Source organism: Schistocerca cancellata, unplaced genomic scaffold (assembly GCF_023864275.1).
Source record: "Schistocerca cancellata isolate TAMUIC-IGC-003103 unplaced genomic scaffold, iqSchCanc2.1 HiC_scaffold_330, whole genome shotgun sequence".
Lineage (NCBI taxonomy): Eukaryota > Metazoa > Arthropoda > Insecta > Orthoptera > Acrididae > Schistocerca > Schistocerca cancellata.
The window spans coordinates 10,001-16,395 of record NW_026046348.1 but is presented as its reverse complement, the minus strand read 5'-3'; the positions used below and the strand labels follow the sequence as shown (position 1 = coordinate 16,395).

The window sequence follows — 6,395 nt, the reverse complement described above, 5'->3', positions numbered from 1 at the left end:
CGCCATCTGCAAGTCTCCCGAAACATGACCTGCTGCACCGACGATACCGCCATCTATGAGACGCCACCCCGACTACGACATCGCTAGGTCCCACAGTACCCATTTTCCGACGCCACCCACAAAGCCTGCATAATCTGTCCACCACAGGAACCCGAACGCCAGTGCCTGCGTCGCACGAAGTAGTCAACCGACAATCACTCCACCCGCACCCGCACGTGCCCCACCCCAACCGCCGAAATCGCAACTCCAGCGGATGAACGGCGGACTCTTCCCGCACTCGTACGTTGCAATCCACCCCTATATCTTGCGTTTCACGAAGAGTTATATCCAATATGCCAAATTCCCGCTGTCCCTATACATGCTGTAAGTCTGTGCACACAATATGAACCACACATCAGCGAGACACTCTATCACACATTACTCTCTGCCTGTAACAGACACAGATACAATATGTAAGCACCAGCATGGACCAACGTCCGGTGCATCCTCTCCGCCACAGTACACCATCCACACTATGATAACCACACCAGGGGGTCCAATTCTAAAATAGAATATCCCACCCGTCCGACATCCACAATTGCTCAGATAAGCCACCAACACCCACACATGTCCTACACAGGGGTGCACCCAACACCACCACACTGCCTCCTGTTACGGCACAGAAACAATGGCAGGAATGAATCACACAGGTCTGCCGCTCCCTTGCCGCAACCACAGACGCGGCGCGCCTCCAGTCACGAGCGAAAAGCGCATCCTGACGAGACATAACTGCTGTGACATACTGAAGCTGCCTCAGACATTCACTTACAATGATCACTACCAACGAACCTCGGCCCCCCCCCCCCCCAACACACTCTCTTACCACGTTGTGTACTGTAATCCAACCCATTTCGCACCTTAACCTAACCCATTTTGCACCTTAACTTAACCAAATTCGTAACGCAATTTGTACCGCAATGTAACGCAATGTGTACCGCAATGTAACGCAATGTGTACCGCAATGTAACGCAATGTGTACCGCAATGTACCGCAATGTGTACCGCAATGTACCGCAATGTGTACCGCAATGTGTAACGCAATGTGTAACGCAATGTGTACCGCAATGTGTACCGCAATGTGTAACGCAATGTGTACCGCAATGTGTAACGCAATGTGTACCGCAATGTGTAACGCAATGTGTACCGCAATGTAACGCAATCTGTACCGCAATGTAACGCAATTTGTACCGCAATGTAACGCAATTTGTACCGCAATGTAACGCAATTTGTACCGCAATGTAACGCAATTTGTACCGCAATGTAACGCAATTTGTACCGCAATGTAACGCAATTTGTACCGCAATGTAACGCAATTTGTACCGCAATGTAACGCAATTTGTACCGCAATGTAACGCAATTTGTACCGCAATGTAACGCAATTTGTACCGCAATGTAACGCAATTTGTACCGCAATGTAACGCAATTTCTACCTTAACCTAACCCACGTTGTGCCTTAACCTAACCCACGTTGTGCCTTAACCTAACCCACGTTGTGCCTTAACCTAACCCACGTTGTGCCTTAACCTAACCCACGTTGTGCCTTAACCTAACCCACGTTGTGCCTTAACCTAACCCACGTTGTGCCTTAACCTAACCCACGTTGTGCCTTAACCTAACCCACGTTGTGCCTTAACCTAACCCACGTTGTGCCTTAACCTAACCCACGTTGTGCCTTAACCTAACCCACGTTGTGCCTTAACCTAACCCACGTTGTGCCTTAACCTAACCCACGTTGTGCCTTAACCTAACCCACGTTGTGCCTTAACCTAACCCACGTTGTGCCTTAACCTAACCCAAGTTGTGCCTTAACCTAACCCAAGTTGTGCCTTAACCTAACCCAAGTTGTGCCTTAACCTAACCCAAGTTGTGCCTTAACCTAACCCAAGTTGTGCCTTAACCTAACCCAAGTTGTGCCTTAACCTAACCCAAGTTGTGCCTTAACCTAACCCAAGTTGTGCCTTAACCTAACCCACGTTGTGCCTTAACCTAACCCAAGTTGTGCCTTAACCTAACCCACGTTGTGCCTTAACCTAACCCACGTTGTGCCTTAACCTAACCCACGTTGTGCCTTAACCTAACCCACGTTGTGCCTTAACCTAACCCACGTTGTGCCTTAACCTAACCCACGTTGTGCCTTAACCTAACCCACGTTGTGCCTTAACCTAACCCACGTTGTGCCTTAACCTAACCCACGTTGTGCCTTAACCTAACCCACGTTGTGCCTTAACCTAACCCACGTTGTGCCTTAACCTAACCCACGTTGTGCCTTAACCTAACCCACGTTGTGCCTTAACCTAACCCACGTTGTGCCTTAACCTAACCCACGTTGTGCCTTAACCTAACCCACGTTGTGCCTTAACCTAACCCACGTTGTGCCTTAACCTAACCCAAGTTGTGCCTTAACCTAACCCAAGTTGTGCCTTAACCTAACCCAAGTTGTGCCTTAACCTAACCCAAGTTGTGCCTTAACCTAACCCAAGTTGTGCCTTAACCTAACCCAAGTTGTGCCTTAACCTAACCCAAGTTGTGCCTTAACCTAACCCAAGTTGTGCCTTAACCTAACCCAAGTTGTGCCTTAACCTAACCCACGTTGTGCCTTAACCTAACCCACGTTGTGCCTTAACCTAACCCACGTTGTGCCTTAACCTAACCCACGTTGTGCCTTAACCTAACCCACGTTGTGCCTTAACCTAACCCACGTTGTGCCTTAACCTAACCCACGTTGTGCCTTAACCTAACCCACGTTGTGCCTTAACCTAACCCACGTTGTGCCTTAACCTAACCCACGTTGTGCCTTAACCTAACCCACGTTGTGCCTTAACCTAACCCACGTTGTGCCTTAACCTAACCCACGTTGTGCCTTAACCTAACCCACGTTGTGCCTTAACCTAACCCAAGTTGTGCCTTAACCTAACCCACGTTGTGCCTTAACCTAACCCAAGTTGTGCCTTAACCTGCTCTGTAATTGGCATATGACACGTTACATTAATCCAGTGTTGTCTAACCACAACCCTCTGAATATAGTTCGCTACTCGCACCGCCCACCCTCTTGTGTATCGTTTCATGTTCAACACTTCGCAAGTGTTGCTTACTTTTTACATGCTCCCGCTGTACACTGTAATGTGGACGACTGCAGGATGTACATCGCCCCCACCCTCCCCCCTGCCTTCGCACGCTGGTCGTTCAGGTGCTTGCGTGTTCAATGCCCTTCGCAGCTGTTCACTGGCATTCGCATGTCGAAGCGCTCAGTCTACGTCGTGGTACGGCCTGTGTCCACTGTCCGCTGATGTCGTAAGCTTAACCCTCACATTGTACTGCACATAGGTCCGTATGTACTGCATGATACGCTGTGGCACATGTGTGACCGTACAACGACTGCGCCCAACAACAGCGAACCATACGGTCCAAATGTTGTGCACTCAGCCACGTGCCGTCTCCCCATAACAGCTACATTGCAGTGTGGTACGCCATAGAGACGTGTGGGATTAACGGACGCCCTGGATGGCGATCAGCATGAGCCGTCTGTTGATGTAGTGGCGCGTGTATTCAAACGTAGTCGTCTCTTCTCACACAGTGTGATAGCATGGTGCACCGCGTTCCACATCTGCGACATGGTACAGATGCTGGTTGACAGTCGGTCTCGTAATGGACATCGCATACGTAGGGGGCCACCTCCCACGTGTTCTCTAGTCGTGCACATTTTGTTGCGTGTATGTGGGCAGACGTAGTGTGTCGTGACACCTAACAGACAGGTATGCAATAATCGTTGCATTTGCAAACTGGGATGGACGTCTACGTTTGCTGGTGACGTTACGCAAATGAACAACTGGTAAACCCATTGTGGTGCGGTTGTTGTTGCTGGAGGTAAATCAGTAAGGGCAAATCTGTGTGTGAAGCGATACGCGGCGGTGGCTGGGTGGGACCGTCCCCGGCCGGTGAGGGGGGGGCCGCCCGGCGTGCTGGCCGCGCGGTGCGTGGGCGCACGCGCTACAGCCGGCTGGTGGGGGCGCCCAGTGGCAGGCGCGCCGGCCGACGGACGCGGCAGGCGGCGCAGCTGCGCGCCGGGGCACCCTGCGCGCGGCGCCGGGCGGCCAAAGTGGGTCCTCGCGGGCCCGGTGCGAAGCGCGGTGGACATCTGCAGTGTGCTGGTCCGACTGAGGACTGTGTGCGTTGAGGATGCGCCGCCGCCCGGCACTCGGCGCCGCGACGCCGTCTGCTGCTCGGTCGCCCCAGCGGTTCTCGCTGGTGGTTTGTATCGCAGTTGTGCAGACGTGTTGGCACGTGCGCTGTGCTGGGAGAGTTCGCTTCGGCACCCACGTGGGGCCTTTGCCCTTCTGTGGCGCTGGCGTTGGAGCTGCCGGTCACCGTAGGTGGCGCGTGTTGTCTCCCGCCGGCAATGCCACGACAGCACGCTCCCGGGCCTCTGTCGGCAGCGGCAAGCTCAGTTGGGAGCACGGGTGGTCGCACCTAAAGCGTCTACTCGCCTAACTCCGGGCGATTGCGCCTCTCTCGAACCCGACCAAGTACTTAGGACGGCGCTGCGCGCCGCCGGGACCTGAGAGGGTTTCGAGGTGTATTGTGCAGGGGAGCTCAGCCTCCTCCTGTTTGCAGAATAATTGAGCGGACGCTTGCGTGTTCGCGCGGGCCCCTGGGACACACTCCCGGGCGGCCGGCTGCTCAGCTCTAGTTGACGCAGCTCCCTGGTTGATCCTGCCAGTAGTCATATGCTTGTCTCAAAGATTAAGCCATGCATGTCTCAGTACAAGCCGCATTAAGGTGAAACCGCGAATGGCTCATTAAATCAGTTATGGTTCCTTAGATCGTACCCACGTTACTTGGATAACTGTGGTAATTCTAGAGCTAATACATGCAAACAGAGTCCCGACCAGAGATGGAAGGGACGCTTTTATTAGATCAAAACCAATCGGTCGGCTCGTCCGGTCCGTTTGCCTTGGTGACTCTGAATAACTTTGGGCTGATCGCACGGTCCTCGTACCGGCGACGCATCTTTCAAATGTCTGCCTTATCAACTGTCGATGGTAGGTTCTGCGCCTACCATGGTTGTAACGGGTAACGGGGAATCAGGGTTCGATTCCGGAGAGGGAGCCTGAGAAACGGCTACCACATCCAAGGAAGGCAGCAGGCGCGCAAATTACCCACTCCCGGCACGGGGAGGTAGTGACGAAAAATAACGATACGGGACTCATCCGAGGCCCCGTAATCGGAATGAGTACACTTTAAATCCTTTAACGAGTATCTATTGGAGGGCAAGTCTGGTGCCAGCAGCCGCGGTAATTCCAGCTCCAATAGCGTATATTAAAGTTGTTGCGGTTAAAAAGCTCGTAGTTGGATTTGTGTCCCACGCTGTTGGTTCACCGCCCGTCGGTGTTTAACTGGCATGTATCGTGGGACGTCCTGCCGGTGGGGCGAGCCGAAGGCGTGCGACCGCCTCGTGCGTGTTCGTGCGTCCCGAGGCGGACCCCGTTGAAATCCTACCAAGGTGCTCTTTATTGAGTGTCTGGGTGGGCCGGCACGTTTACTTTGAACAAATTAGAGTGCTTAAAGCAGGCAAGCCCGCCTGAATACTGTGTGCATGGAATAATGGAATAGGACCTCGGTTCTATTTTGTTGGTTTTCGGAACCCGAGGTAATGATTAATAGGGACAGGCGGGGGCATTCGTATTGCGACGTTAGAGGTGAAATTCTTGGATCGTCGCAAGACGAACAGAAGCGAAAGCATTTGCCAAGTATGTTTTCATTAATCAAGAACGAAAGTTAGAGGTTCGAAGGCGATCAGATACCGCCCTAGTTCTAACCATAAACGATGCCAGCCAGCGATCCGCCGCAGTTCCTCCGATGACTCGGCGGGCAGCCTCCGGGAAACCAAAGCTTTTGGGTTCCGGGGGAAGTATGGTTGCAAAGCTGAAACTTAAAGGAATTGACGGAAGGGCACCACCAGGAGTGGAGCCTGCGGCTTAATTTGACTCAACACGGGAAACCTCACCAGGCCCGGACACCGGAAGGATTGACAGATTGATAGCTCTTTCTTGATTCGGTGGGTGGTGGTGCATGGCCGTTCTTAGTTGGTGGAGCGATTTGTCTGGTTAATTCCGATAACGAACGAGACTCTAGCCTGCTAACTAGTCGCGTGACATCCTTCGTGCTGTCAGCGATTACTTTTCTTCTTAGAGGGACAGGCGGCTTCTAGCCGCACGAGATTGAGCAATAACAGGTCTGTGATGCCCTTAGATGTTCTGGGCCGCACGCGCGCTACACTGAAGGAATCAGCGTGTCTTCCTAGGCCGAAAGGTCGGGGTAACCCGCTGAACCTCCTTCGTGCTAGGGATTGGGGCTTGC

The 6,395-nt window shown here is 52.8% G+C and overlaps 1 non-coding gene across 1 annotated transcript in view; it reads left to right on the top strand.

Annotated features, from left to right (window-relative positions):
* Positions 1-4,735: 4,735 nt before the first annotated feature.
* Positions 4,736-6,395, top strand: part of LOC126117863 (small subunit ribosomal RNA) — a 1,909-nt gene continuing 249 nt past the window's right edge. Inside the window, exon 1 of the ribosomal RNA XR_007525569.1 lies at positions 4,736-6,395. This exon is cut by the window's right edge and continues 249 nt beyond it. This is a non-coding gene — a ribosomal RNA (small subunit ribosomal RNA).